The sequence below is a fragment of the Amblyraja radiata genome, chromosome 14 (assembly GCF_010909765.2).
Source record: "Amblyraja radiata isolate CabotCenter1 chromosome 14, sAmbRad1.1.pri, whole genome shotgun sequence".
Classification (NCBI taxonomy): domain Eukaryota; kingdom Metazoa; phylum Chordata; class Chondrichthyes; order Rajiformes; family Rajidae; genus Amblyraja; species Amblyraja radiata.
This window is the reverse complement of record NC_045969.1, coordinates 18,807,692-18,821,786: the sequence shown is the minus strand read 5'-3', so window position 1 is coordinate 18,821,786 and position 14,095 is coordinate 18,807,692. Positions and strand designations below refer to the sequence as shown.

The following is a 14,095-nucleotide window of genomic DNA, read 5'->3' as shown; positions in this document are numbered from 1 at the left end:
AAGCTGTCAAGAAGATTTACAAAGGATATTGTCAGGACTTGAGGACTTGTGCTCACTTCCTCTGATACCTCTATGTGGGGGTGGGGGGAATTGCCCGTCAGGTTCCATTTCTCAGGGTAGGGGAATCAAGAATTAGAGGATATAAATTGAAGACGAGAGGGGCAAAATTCAATAGGAACCCGAGGGGCAACTTAAACCCCCCCGTCCTTTACCCCCCCCCCCCCCACATAGGTCAAAATTTTTATAGAAAAGCAAGTGTGACTCCACGATAAGAACTATCATTTTTATATCATTTTTTGATAGCAGAAATGTGAAGTTAATCATACACTTGTTTGCACGGTTAACTATTGCAATGTAGCGCTCTGTAAATTCCACCACTACTGCCAATACTAAGATGTCTATTCCTCTCAATCATCAAAGTACAAAGGAAGGAATGTGGCCCGGTAGGTTCATGGCAACATATGAAGATTCTCACGAGAGGGAGAGCACAGTTGTGTGTCCAAAAGAACTACACATGGCGGTACCCAGGCTATCAGACAGAAATCTTGAAAAGAAATAACACATTGTTCTCAGAATGACAGGCTGTGACTAGAGGGGTAACGCAGCAATTGGTATCCAACTTTTTACAATCTACATCAATAACTTGATCAAGGGGGTAAAATGTTACACTTTCATGTTTGCTAACAATATTAAAATGAGGTGGGTTGTGAGTTCAAAGTATGTAAAGATGCTTCAAGGCAACATAAACATGGTAAGTAGGCAGAACAGTGTGGGAAAATGAGAGGGTATCCACTTTGAGTCACATAACAGAAGAGCGCAGTATTTGTTTTTGGTGGAGATCAGGGATTGAGAGCATTCAAAAGAGTCCGCAGTGAATGCAAATAGATAAACAATTAGGTGGGCAAATTAAATGGTTAATTTTATTAAAAGAGGATTTGTATACAGGAATAAACCTGTGACACTGCAGTAGAGCTAGATACCCGGATTCGATCCTGACTATGGGTGCTGTCTGTACGGAGTTTGCACGTTCTCCCCGTGACCTGCGTGGGTTTTCTCTGAGATCTTCAGTTTTCTCCCACACTCCAAAGACATACAGGTTTGTAGGTTAATTGGCTTGGCATGAAAGTAAAATTGGCCCTAGTGTGTATAGGATGGTGTAAGTGTGTGGGGATCACACGTCGGTGCAGACTCAGTGGGACGAAGGATCTGTTTCCGTGCTGTATCTCTAAACTACATTTTATTACGTTTGCATTGGAGCTTGATTTGACCACACCTGGAGAATTTTGTACAGTTTTGATCTCAGAGGACAGAGGATTTACTTGCCACAGAAGGGAATGCAACCGAGAGTTTTTGGAGAGATAGGGTGCATTCAACTGCATTCTCTGGAGTTTTGAAAATTAAAAGGAGAACTCTTTGCAATGTTAAAATTCTTTAAAAGGTCCTGACAAATGAGACACGGGGAAACATAGTTATTCTGAACAGATGACTAGAACCAGGGATTAGAGTTTCAGAATAAGTAGGAGGCAGCTGATACCAATGCAAATAATTTCATTCACTCAAGAGAATGGTGAACGTCTGGAATTGTTTACTCCAAGGAGTCATGGAGACTCTGTCAATGTACATTCAAAGCTCAGATGGATAGATTTCTAGACTACATAGCAATCAGGAAATAACATTAACCATATAACAATTACAGCACGGAAACAGGCCATCTCGGCCCTACAAGGCCGTGCCGAACAACTTTTTTCCCTTAGTCCCACCTGCCTGCACTCATACCATAACCCTCCATTCCCTTCTCATCCATATGCCTATCCAATTTATTTTTAAATGATACCAACGAACCTGCCGCCGCCACTTCCACTGGAAGCTCATTCCACACCGTTACCACTCTCTGAGTAAAGAAGTTCCCCCTCATGTTACCCCTAAACTTCTGTCCCTTAATTCTGAAGTCATGTCCTCTTGTTTGAATCTTCCCTATTCTCAAAGGGAAAAGCTTGATCACATCAACTCTGTCTATCCCTCTCATCATTTTAAAGACCTCTATCAAGTCCCCCCTTAACCTTCTGCACTCCAGAGAATAAAGACCTAACTTATTCACCTATCTCTGTAACTTAGTTGTTGAAACCCAGGCAACATTCTAGTAAATCTCCTCTGTACTCTCTCTATTTTGTTGACATCCTTCCTATAATTGGGCGACCAAAATTGTACACCATACTCCAGATTTGGTCTCACCAATGCCTTGTACAATTTTAACATTACATCCCAGCTTCTATACTCAATGCTCTGATTTATAAAGGCTAGCATACCAAAAGCTTTCTTTACCACCCTATCTATATGAGATTCCACCTTCAAGGAACTATGCACGGTTATTCCCAGATCCCTCTGTTCAACTGTATTCTTCAATACCCTACCATTTATCATGTACGTCCTATTTTGATTTGTCCTGCCAAGGTGTAACACCTCACATTTATCAGCATTAAACTCCATCTGCCATCTTTCAGCCCATTTTTCCAAATGGCCTAAATCACTCTGTAGACTTTGGAAATCCTCTTCATTATCCACAACACCCCCTATCTTGGTATCATCTGCATACTTACTAATCCAATTTACCACCCCTTCATCCAGATCATTGATGTACATGACAAACAACAAAGGACCCAACACAGATCCCTGAGGCACCCCACTAGTCACCTGCCTCCAACCCGACAAACAGCCATCCACCATTACCCTCTGGCTTCTCCCATTCAGCCACTGCTGAATCCATCTTGCTATTCCTGCATTTATACCCAACAGTTTAACCTTCTTAACCAACCTTCCATGAGGAACCTTGTCAAAGGCCTTACTAAAGTCCATATAGACAACATCCACTGCTTTACCCTCGTCAATTTCCCTAGTAACCTCTTCAAAAAATTCAAGAAGATTAGTCAAACATGACATTCCAGGCACAAATCCATGTTGACTGTTCCTAATCAGACCCTGTTTATCCAGATGCTTATATATATTATCTCTAAGTATCTTTTCCATTAATTTGCCCACCACTGAAGTCAAACTAACAGGTCTATAATTGCTAGGTTTACTCTTAGAACCCTTTTTAAACAATGGAACAACATGCGCAGTACGCCAATCCTCGGGGGCTATTCCCGTTTGTAATGACATTTGAAATATTTCTGTCATAGCCCCGGCTATTTCTACACTAACTTCCCTCAATGTCCTAGGGAATATCCTGTCAGGACCTGGAGACTTATCCACTTTTATATTTTTCAAAAGTGTCAGTACTTCTTTTACATTGAAACTCATAGAAACTCATTGGAGGAGGAGCCATCTTGGTGAACGGCTGCTAGCAGCAGCCGTCCGTCTTAAATTCGTTTTTTTTTTAGTTTTTAGTGAGTCCTGTTTTTTTGTTTGTAGGGGATATGGTCTTTTAATGTGGGGGGGTAGGTGTTACTTTATTTATAGGTCCCTACCTGGTCGGTGTGGCAGCCTTTTTTCCGGGCTGCCCGTCGACCCGTCGTCGTGGCCTACCAGCGGGCTTGGAGCGCCGTTTCTTGGCGGGAACCACCCAGCACCTCGGCCTGGGTGGCGGCACTGCATTGGAGCGCTGGAGCGCTGGAGCGGAGCGGAGCGGAGCGGAGCGGGCGATGCCTTGCCTGGGTCGCCGCGCTGGAGCTCTGGCGAGCTGGACCGCCGTGAGCAACATCTCCGGGCTGCGGGTTTGCGGAGCGGAGAGGCGGCGTGCGGAGAGACGGCGTGCGTAGAGGCGGCAAGGCGGCAGTGAGGAGAGCGGGCGCCGACTTTTTCATCTGGAGCCTGGGAGCGCCAAACCGACGCGGCCTTGTCGGCTTCGGCAGCCGCGGGCTCCAACCAAGAAGCGGCCGTTCCAAGTGGCCCAGCCGCCGAAAGGACTCTCCCGACGCCGGGGCAAGACCACCCGGTGAGAACGGCCAGGGACATCGGGCCTCCGTAGAGGCACTTGCGGTGGCCTCAATAGGCCTGACTTTGGGGTGAACATGGGGTGGGGACTGGACATTGTGCCTTCCTCCACAGTGCTATCCACTGTGGGGGGATGATTTTTTTTGTCTAACTGTAGTCTTGTAGGTCTGTGTCCAAGATGGCTGCCGTGAAGAGAGAGTGGACGCTGGCACGATTTGGTTGCCGCTGCTCTCTCTTCACACTGTGTTTTTGATTTTCTGTTTTTGGATTGAATTCTGTTTTTAATTTGTGTCATTGTGATGTCTTTAATTACTTGTTTTACTCCGATTATATGTTTTTATTCCGATTACTATGTAAGGTGTCCTTGAGATGTATGAAAGGCGCCCATTAAATAAAATCTATTATTATATTATTATTATAGTATCCATAACTACTCTACTCGTTTCCCTCACCTCACATAATTCAACATCCTTCTCCTTGGTGAATACCGAAGAAAAGAAATTGTTCAATATCTCCCCCATCTCTTTTGGCTCTGCAGATAGCTGCCCACTCTGTTTCTCCAATGGACCAATTTTATCCCTCGTTATTCTTTTGCTATTAATATAGCTGTAGAAACCCTTTGGATTTACTTTCACCTTACTTGCCAAAGCAACCTCATATCTTCTTTTAGCTTTTCTAATTTCTTTCACACATACATTGACACAAGAGACAATAGTTGCTGGCCTCTGGAGTCAAAACCAAACTGCAGGAGGAACACAACTGGAGCTATGCCGTTTGCTCCTTTTATGCAAACGGAGAGTGTCTGGGCTCAAGGGGTAGAGCGATCTTCTCCTTCTCCCATTTCTAACATCCATGCCGTGGTTTTTTTAAACACCAAGGCATGGTTTTACCCGGAGCAAGCATTGGCATGTTGATAGGAAAGCAGGACAGTGCAAGTAAAGTCATGGAGCTTTATGTCATTTCAAGTGTAACAGAGAAATCAAACTGGAGTTTGGAGTGTCGAGGCAACAAAGTGACGCATGCGAAGTTCAGCAGATGGGCTGAAATAGTATAAGATCTAACAATTTTAGATTGGTGGAAAAGCATAAACAGCAAAGAGTTTTGCCCCACCTTGCAAAAGCACAAAGTCACTGACCAGATAATTGAAGATTGCTACTTCAGTCAATAGACAATAGGTGCAGGAGTAGGCCATTCGGGCCCTTTGAGCCATTCAATGTAATCATGGCTGATCATCCACAATCAGTACCCCATCCCTGCCTTCTCTCCATATCCCTTAACTCCGCTATCCCTAAGAGCTCTATCTATCTCTCTCTTGAAAGCATCCAGAGAACCAGCCCCCACCACCCTCTGAGGCAGAAAATTCCACATCGGTAACATGTTTCCTGCGTCTAGCTTGTCCAGTCCCTTAATAATTTTATGTTTCTATAAGATTCCCTCTCATCCTTCAAGATCTTCCTTCTAAATTCCAGTGAATACAAGCCCAGTCATTCCAATCTTTCATCATATGACAGTCCCGCCATCTCGGGAATTAACCTCCTGAACTTACGCTACACTCTCTCAATAGCAAGAATGTCCTTCCTCAAATTAGAAGACCAAAACTGCACACAATACTCCAGGTCTCACCAGGATCCTGTACAACTGCAGAAGAACCTCTTTGCTCCTATACTCAAATCCTCTCTTTATGCTAATAGCTTTCTTCATTGCCTGCTGTACCTGCATGCTTACTTTCAGTGACTGATGTACAAGGACACTCAGGTCTCGTTGCACTTCCCCTTTTTATAATCTGATACCATTCAGATAATAATCTGCCTTCTTGTTCTTGCCACCAAAGCGGATAACCTCACATTTATCCACATTATACTGCATCTCCCCACTCTCCCAACCTATCCAAGTCACCCTGCTTCTCCATAGCATCCTCTTCACAGTTCATACTCTCACCCAGCTTTGTGTCATCCGCAAACTTGCTAGTGTTGCTCCTAATTCCCTCTTCCAAATCACTAATATATGGTAAACAGTTGCGGCCCCAACACCGAGTCTTGCGGCACTCCACTCGCCACTGCCTGCCATTCTGAAAAGGGCCCGTTCACTCCTACTCTTTGCTTCCGATCTGACAACCAATTTTCTATCCATGTCAACACACTACCGCCAATACCATGTGCTCTAATTTTAGTCACCAGTCTCCCGTGCGGGACCTTATCAAAGGCTTTCTGAAAGTCTAGATACACTACATCCACTGGCTCCCCTTCATCCATTTTACTTGTCACATCTTCAAAAAATTCCAGAAGATTAGTCAAGCATGATTTCCCTTTCATAAATCCATGTTGACTTGGAAGAATCCTTTTACTGCTATCCAAATGCCCCATTATTACCTCTTTAATAATTGACTCCAGCATCTTTCCCACCACCAAAGTCAGGCTAACTGGTCTGTAATTCCCCGTTTTCTCTCTCGCTCCTTTCTTGAAAAGTGGGATAACATTAGCTATCCTCCAATCCACAGGAACTGATCCTGAATCTATTGAACATTGGAAAATGATCACCAATGCGTCCACTATTTCTGGAGCCACCTCCCTGAGGACCCTGGGATGCAGACCATCAGGCCCAGGGGATTTATCATCATCAGTCCCATTAGCCTACCCAATACTATTTCTCGCCTAATGAAAATTTCTTTCAGTTCCTCTACCCCCTTAGATCCTCTGTCCTCCAGTACCCCTGGGAGATTGTTTGTCTTCCTTAGTGAAGACAGATCCGAAGTACCTATTCAACTCTTCTGCCATTTTCTTGTTGCCCATAATAATTTCACCCGTGTCTGCCTTCAAGGGACCCACATTTGACTTTGCTACTCTTTTTCCCTTAACATATCTAAAGAAGCTTTTACTGTCCTTCTTTATATTCCTGGCAGGCTTCCCCTCGTACTTCATCTTTTCAGCCCGTATTGTCCGTTTTGTTTCCTTCTGTTGTCCTATGAAAGTTTCCCAATCTTCTGGCTTCCGGCTACTCTTTGCTGTGTTATACATCTTTTCTTTTAGTTTTATTCTATCCCTAACTTCTCTTGTCAGCCACGGTTGCCTCCTACTCCCCTTAGAATCTTTCTTCCTTTTTGGAATGAAATGATCCTGCGTCTCCTGGATTATGCCCAGAAATTCCTGCCATTGCTGTTCCACCGTCATTCCTGCTAGGATCCCTTTCCAGTCTACTTTGGCCAGCTCCCCTCTCATGCCTTCATAGTATCCTTTGTTCAACTGCATCACTGCCACTTCCAATTTAACGTTCTCCTTCTCAAATTGCAGATTAAAACTAATCATGTTATGATCACTACCTCCAAGCGGTTCCTTTACCTCGAGTTCTCTTATCATATCTGGTTCATTGGACGACACTAAATCCAGAATTGCCTTTTGTCTGGTCGGCTCCATTACAAGCTGCTCTAAGAATCCATCTCAGAGGCATTCTACAAACTCTCTTTCTTGGGGTCCTGAACCAACCTGATTTTCCCAGTCTACCTGCATATTGAAATCCCCAATCACCACAGTGGCATTACTTTTGTTACTTGCCAGTTTTAACTCCTGCTGCAACTTACACCCTACATCCGGGCTACTATTTGGGGGTCTGTAAATAACACCAATTAGTGTTCTCTTGCCTTTACAATTCCTCAACTCAATCCACAGTGACTCTACCTCGTCAGTCCCTATGTCTTCAATTCAATTCAACTTTAATGTCATTGCACAGATACAAGTATGGGTACAACGAAATGCAGTTTAGCGTCAGTCCGTAGTAATAGTGCAATATAGAAATAAAAATACAGAATAAGCAAACAATGTGGACGGAGAGACTGGAGAAATCTATCGGCGGGACTCCGAGTTCAGCAATGTGATAGTGTTGTTGTAGAAGCTGTTCCTCATCCTACTAGTACGAGAACTGAGGCTCCTGTACCGCCTCCCTGATGGGAGGAGGGCAAACAGTCCATGGTTGGGGTGGGAGGGGTCTTTGATGATCTTCCCGACCCGTCTCAGACACCGTTTTCGGTGGAGGGCATCCATGGCAGGGAGCGGGGCACCGATGATGTACTGAGCGGTTTTCACCACCCGTTGTAGTGCCTTCCTGTCCGCTACGGTGCAACTGCTGTGCCATACCGTGAAGCACGTGGTCAGGATGCTTTTGATGGTACAGCGGTAAAAGTTGGTCAGGATCTGGGGGGACAGGTGAGCTTTCTTGAGCCTCCTCAGGAAGTAAAGGCGCTGCTGCGCCTTTTTGATCAGCTTGGAGGTGTTGAGGGACCAGGACAGATCCTCCGAGATGTGTACCCCGAGGAATTTGTAGTTGGAGACGCGCTCCACATCAGTCCCGTTTATATGGATGGGGGTATGTCTGCCCCCTCTGTCCTTTCACAAAGGACTGAATTCCATTCATCACCAGCAGGGTTACCCCCCCTCCTCTGCCCACCTGCCTGCCCTTTCTGTAGGATGTATAACCCTGAATATTAAGTTCCCAGGCCCGATCCTCCTGCAGCCACGTATCAGTAATCCCCACAATGTCATATCTACCAACCTCTAACTGAGCCTCAAGCTCATCTACTTTACTTCTTATACTTTGCGCATTCATATACAATACTTTTAATTCCCTACGCATCTCACCTTTCACATCGATCCCTATTACACTTGGCCATACTCTCCTATCCCTTTGTGAGCTTCTTTTCCCATTAATTTTGGGGTCATTAACTATCCCTTTACTCGTTCCCTTTAACTCCATCCTCAACTATCCCATTTGACACCCCACCCACCTTATTCAGTTTAAAACCACCCGTGTAGTAGTGGCAAACCTGCCTGCCAGAATGCTGGTCCCCCACCTGTTAAGATGCAATCCGTCCCTTTTGTACAGTTCCCCCTTACTCCAAAACAGATGCCAGTGATCTAAAAATCTAAATCCTTCCCCCCTGCACCAGTTCCTCAGCCACACATTCAGGTCCCGTATTTCCCTGTTCCTGCTCTCGGCAACACAAGGAACTGGAAGCAAACCGGAGATAACAACCCTGGAGGTCCTGCTTTTCAGCATTTTTCCGAGCTCTCAAAAGTCACGCTGCAGAATATTCATCCCTTCTTTCCGACATCGTTTGTGCCGACATGCACTACCACTTCCGGCTGTTCACCTTCGCCCTTGAGGATTTTCGGCACTCTGTCCGTGACAACCTGGATCCTGGCACCAGGAAGGCAGCACACCATCGTCGAATCCCGTCTGTTGCCGCAGAAACCCCTGTCCGTACCTCTCACAAGGGAGTCTCCAACTACAATGGCGTTGCCTGATGTTGGCCTCTTTGGTTTTGGCTCAACAGCCCTTTTTGCTTCGCAAGCCAGTCCGCCACTCAGTGCATTAATGTCTTCTGTCCCGACAGTTTCTAAGTGGGTGAACCTGTTCACAAGAGGTACAACACCCGGGGACGTTTGCATTCCATGTTTCCCTCCCTTTCTCACCGTCACCCACCTACTCTCTTCCAGTACCTTAGGTGTAACAATCTTACTGTAGGACTTGTCGAGGAACAACTCAGTTTCTCAGACGAACCTGAGGTCATCCACTTGCTTCTCCAGTTCCCCAACACGGTCCTTCAGGTGCTGTACCTGGATGCACTTCTCACATTTGTAGCAGCCAGTGGCACCAGCAGTGTCCTTGACCTCCCACATACTGCAAGCATCACACTGAATCAGCTTGCTTGACATCTCCTTCTTTCATCTCTCCCTCTCCAGCATTTTGCGTAGCCTCCTCTCCTCAGCCTCCTTGCCGAAGACTCTCGAGCCAAAGACTCGCACTTTTATCACAAGGCACTTCCCTCACTGCCGCTCCCTAAGAGCCGTCTTGCTTATATTGACTGATAAATTGCCTAATTTACCAATTTACAAACTAAATTCCTCAGTTTTCAACTGTTTTCCCCGACTCACTTCTAACTCTCCTCTCACTCGGGCTAGAGCCAATCAGTGTTTTCTCCTGCTTCTCTTTGTTGCTGTTGCTTCAAAATCCACGGGAGCTCTGAGTAAAGTCTGCCTGTGCTTTGCCTCTCCTTTTCAAATGTTTTCCCCCTCTGACTCACTTCTAACTCTCCTACCACTCGGGTTAGAGACAATCAGTGTTTTCTCCTGCTTCTCTTTGTTGCTGTTGCTTCAAAATCCACGGGAGCTCTGAGTAAATGCAGGTCATCAGGCCCAGGGGATTTATTAGCCTTCAGTCCCATCAGTCCACCCAACACCATTTCCTGCCTAATGTGAATCTCCTTCAGTTCATCCGTCACACTAGATCCTCTGGCCACTAGTACATCTGGGAGAGTGTTTGTGTCTTCCTCAGTGAAGACGGATCCAAAGTACCTGTTCAACTCATTTGCTATTTCCTTGTTCCCCATAATAAATTGACCCTTTTCAGTCTACAAGGGGCGAACTTTGGCCTTAACTAGTTTTTTCTTCTTCACATACCTAAAGAAGTCTTGCCAATTTAATGCCCAAGAAGAGAATCCCAACTGAAAACCATGGTTGTGATCCATGCCCTGAAGTAAAAAAACTGTGGTGTTCAAGACAGGCAATCCCAAAATGTACAGAAATTCTAGGCATGACAATAGACAATAGGTGCAGGAGTAGGCCATTTGGCCCTTCGAGCCAGCACTGCCATTCAATGTGATCATGGCTGATCATCCCAAGTCAGTACCCCGTTCCTGCCTTCTCCCCATATCCCCGCCCTCTGAGGCAGAGAATTCCACAGACTCACCACTCTCTGTGAGAAAAAGTGTTTCCTCGTCTCCGTTCTAAATGGCTTACTCCTTATTCTTAAACTGTGGCCCCTGGTTCTGGACTCACCCAACATCGGGAACATGTGTGATGACCTTCACCTTGTCATCAAGGATGCCAAGAGAAAATTCCACACAAAAAGCTGAAGTTTTTTTCGACAAGCCTTGCATTGGCCACATTAAGTCACGTAGTATTGCTGGCTGCAATGCATCCCTCCACGACAAGCACAATGCATTATATGCTCATATTTTAGCAGCGGGTCAGTGGAACGACATTACTCACTTCAACAGCTCTGGGTGCACTTGCCGTCGACAACAGATCAGCCTTGCCGAGAGTGATCCCGTAGAAAGCTACTGGCCCATATCGAGCCCCAGCCCAGACCTGCTGACAAGTGGATTTACAGACATCTTTAACCTCTCCTTACTCCAATCCAAGGCTCACACCTGGTTTAAGAATACCACCTTTAGGTTTAGATTTATTATTGTCACATGTTCAGTGAAAAGCTTTCTTTTGGATCCTATTTAAACTGATCAGATATACCATACATAGATAGATACATCAGTTCAAACTCAAGTACAGTAGATAGAGCAAAGGGGAAGATACAGAGTGTAAAATATAGTTCTCAGCATTATAGCCCTTTGGGTGTCCATGGAGTTAATTACACCTAGCAACTTGAGGAGATTCAGCATATCATCTTCTATCAAACTTCTACGGGTGCACTGTGGAAAACATATCAACTGGCTGCAACATGACCTGGTTTGGTAACATGAACGTCCAAAAACAAAGGAGGCTGCAGAAATTGGTGAACAATGTCCGGTCCTTCATTGGTACTGGCCCCATACCATTGATGGGGTCTACAGGACTACCTCAAGAAAGCAGTGAAGGTCATCAAAGAACCATACCATCAGGGCCATGCTTTCATTTTGCTGCCTTTGATAAGGTCCCACACAGGAGATTAGTGGGCAAAATTAGAGCACATGGTATTGGGGGTAGGGTATTGACATGGATAGAAAATTGGTTGGCAGACAGGAAACAAAGAGTAGGAATTAACGGGTCCCTTTCAAAATAGCAGGCAGTGACTAATGGGGCGCCGCAAGACTCGGTGCTGGGACTGCAGCTATTTACAATATATTTAATGATTTAGATGAAGGAATTAAAAGTAACGTTAGCAAATTTGCAGATGACACAAAGCTGGGTGGCAGTGTGAACTGTGAAGAGGATGCTATGGAGATGCAGGGTGACTTGGATGGGTTGGGAGAGTGGGGAAATGCAGTATAATGTGGATAAATGTGATGTTATCCACTTTGGTGGCAAGAAAAAGAAGGCAGATTATTATCTGAATGGTGTCAGATTAGGAAAAGGGAAAGTGCAACGAAACCTGGGTGTCCTTGTACATCAGTCACTGAAAGTAAGCATGCAGGTACAGCAGGCAATGAAGAAAGCTATTGGCATAACAAGAGGATTTAAGTATAGGAGCAAAGAGGAGTATAGGAGCAGTTGTACAGGACCCTGGTGAGACCACACCTGGAGTATTGTGTGCAGTTTTGGTCTCCTCATTTGAGGAAGGACATCCTTGCTATTGAGAGAGTGTAGCGTAAGTTCAGGAGGTTAATTCCCGAGATGGCGTGACTGTCATATGATGAAAGAATGGAATGACTGGGCTTGTATTCACTGGAATTTAGAAGGATGAGAGGGATTCTTATAGAAACATAAGATTATTAAGGGATTGGACAAGCTAGACGCAGGAAACATGTTACCGATGTTGGGCAGACCAGAACCACGGGCCACAGTTTATGAATAAGAGGTGGGCCATTTAGAACTGAGATGAAGAAAAACGTTTTCACCCAGAGAGTTGTGAATTTGTGGAATTCACTGCCTCATTCAAGAGAGTCAGATAGAGCTCTTAGGGCTAGAGGAATCAATGGATATGGGGAGAAGACAGGAACGGGGTACTGATTATGGATGATCAGCCATGATCACATTGAGTGGCGGTGCTGGCTCGAAGGGCCGAGTGGCCTACTCCTGCACATATTTTCTATGCTTCTATGACTACTCTTCCGTACAAACCCGTTGTGCTGCTGCTGCAAGCAAGAATTTCATTGTTCTGTTTCGAGGCACATAAGAACGAAATACTCTCGTCGCACCAATAAACCAATACAAGTTTATTTGATGAAAAGGTAGGCTGATCTAGAACAGGCGGTGATAAAAGTTACATTGAGATGCATTGATAAAAGATGCACTGAGCAACAACAGAATGCCTAATACCGCTGAAGGAAAGTTAGAGGGACCTTCCCGTCTGCACGCAGAAATCAATTAACAAACCTACACTTAAATATTGTCTTATTTACAAACAAAATACTACTTACTTTTAAAACCAACAATGCACAAGTCTTGCAGGTGCATTAACAAACGTTTGCAGATTTGAAAGACTCGAAGTCATCAACAATGCAGATTCGAGGTGAGGAGTCCAAACATGTTCAATGTACACCAGAAATTCAGCTCGGGTTTTTTGTATTTGCAAATAGCACATCCAGCCCCAATCCTCACACACCTCGACCTACACTTTAGGGTGGGGGGTCGGTTCGTTTTGCGCCACAGATTCCAGTATTTCGAGCAGGAAACAACATCGTGCAAAAAGGGATGCGGGATTTACCAGAATGTAACGGCGAGCTAGTGTGGCTGCCTTGTGTCACACGGATGAGCTCCGACCTCACATCCGCGCCGCAGTGCTTCGCAATTGACAGTACTTTATACCACAGATCTTTGCTTTATACCGCTGCAAAACTGCTCTAACCCCTTATCAATGAAGGCGGAGTGAGCCTGGTGTCCAAAGATACTAGAGGAGCTATCTTTGGTGGTGTCACTCCAAAGCAGGGTTTGGAGGCACGGCCTCCTCTCACCCGGAAGATTGACAGAGCCGCTGCCTATCTGACTGACCTGATCGCAGGGGGAGAGATCCTATCTCCCCCGCTCTGCCTCTACACGGTGGGCAAGGGAAAGCTACTTCTTTCTCAAATCCCTTCAGATTTTAGGAATTATTCGACTGCAAAAAAAACCCCAACCAATCTAAACCATCCGTCTCTAATCGTCGGGGCGGGGGGGGGGGGGGGTTGAAACGCTTTCGTGATTGCTACCTTTGATTGCTACGAGGGCGAGGAGTATAATTCAACCCCCCAGGTTTCTGCAGCAAAATGCCGATATTGTCATGCGGCCTTAAAGCGCAATCGACATCTGCGCATCCGCAGTCGAAAAACGCGAAGATTGCAACCTTCAGAGAAGTTTTTAGGAGTATTTATTAATAGTAAAGGAACTTGCATTGCCCTATGTTCATCGCTAAGTGCCAAATTACCAGTTCTCCTTGTAATTTTTCTATAACCGCAATAGCCTACGTTGAATCGTCTTTCTCT

The 14,095-nt window shown here is 45.3% G+C and overlaps 1 protein-coding gene across 3 annotated transcripts in view; it reads right to left on the bottom strand.

Annotated features, from left to right (window-relative positions):
* LOC116980455 (NXPE family member 3-like) overlaps positions 1–13,716 on the bottom strand; it is a 67,782-nt gene extending 54,066 nt beyond the window's left edge. For 2 of the 3 annotated variants that reach the window (XR_004413969.1, XM_033032708.1), the window contains exon 1: positions 13,055–13,715. The gene's annotated coding sequence lies outside the window, so the exon portion shown is untranslated. Of the gene's footprint in view, positions 1–13,054 lie in introns of all 3 variants that reach the window. The other variant, XR_004413970.1, reaches the window with a different exon arrangement.
* Positions 13,717–14,095: the final 379 nt, after the last annotated feature.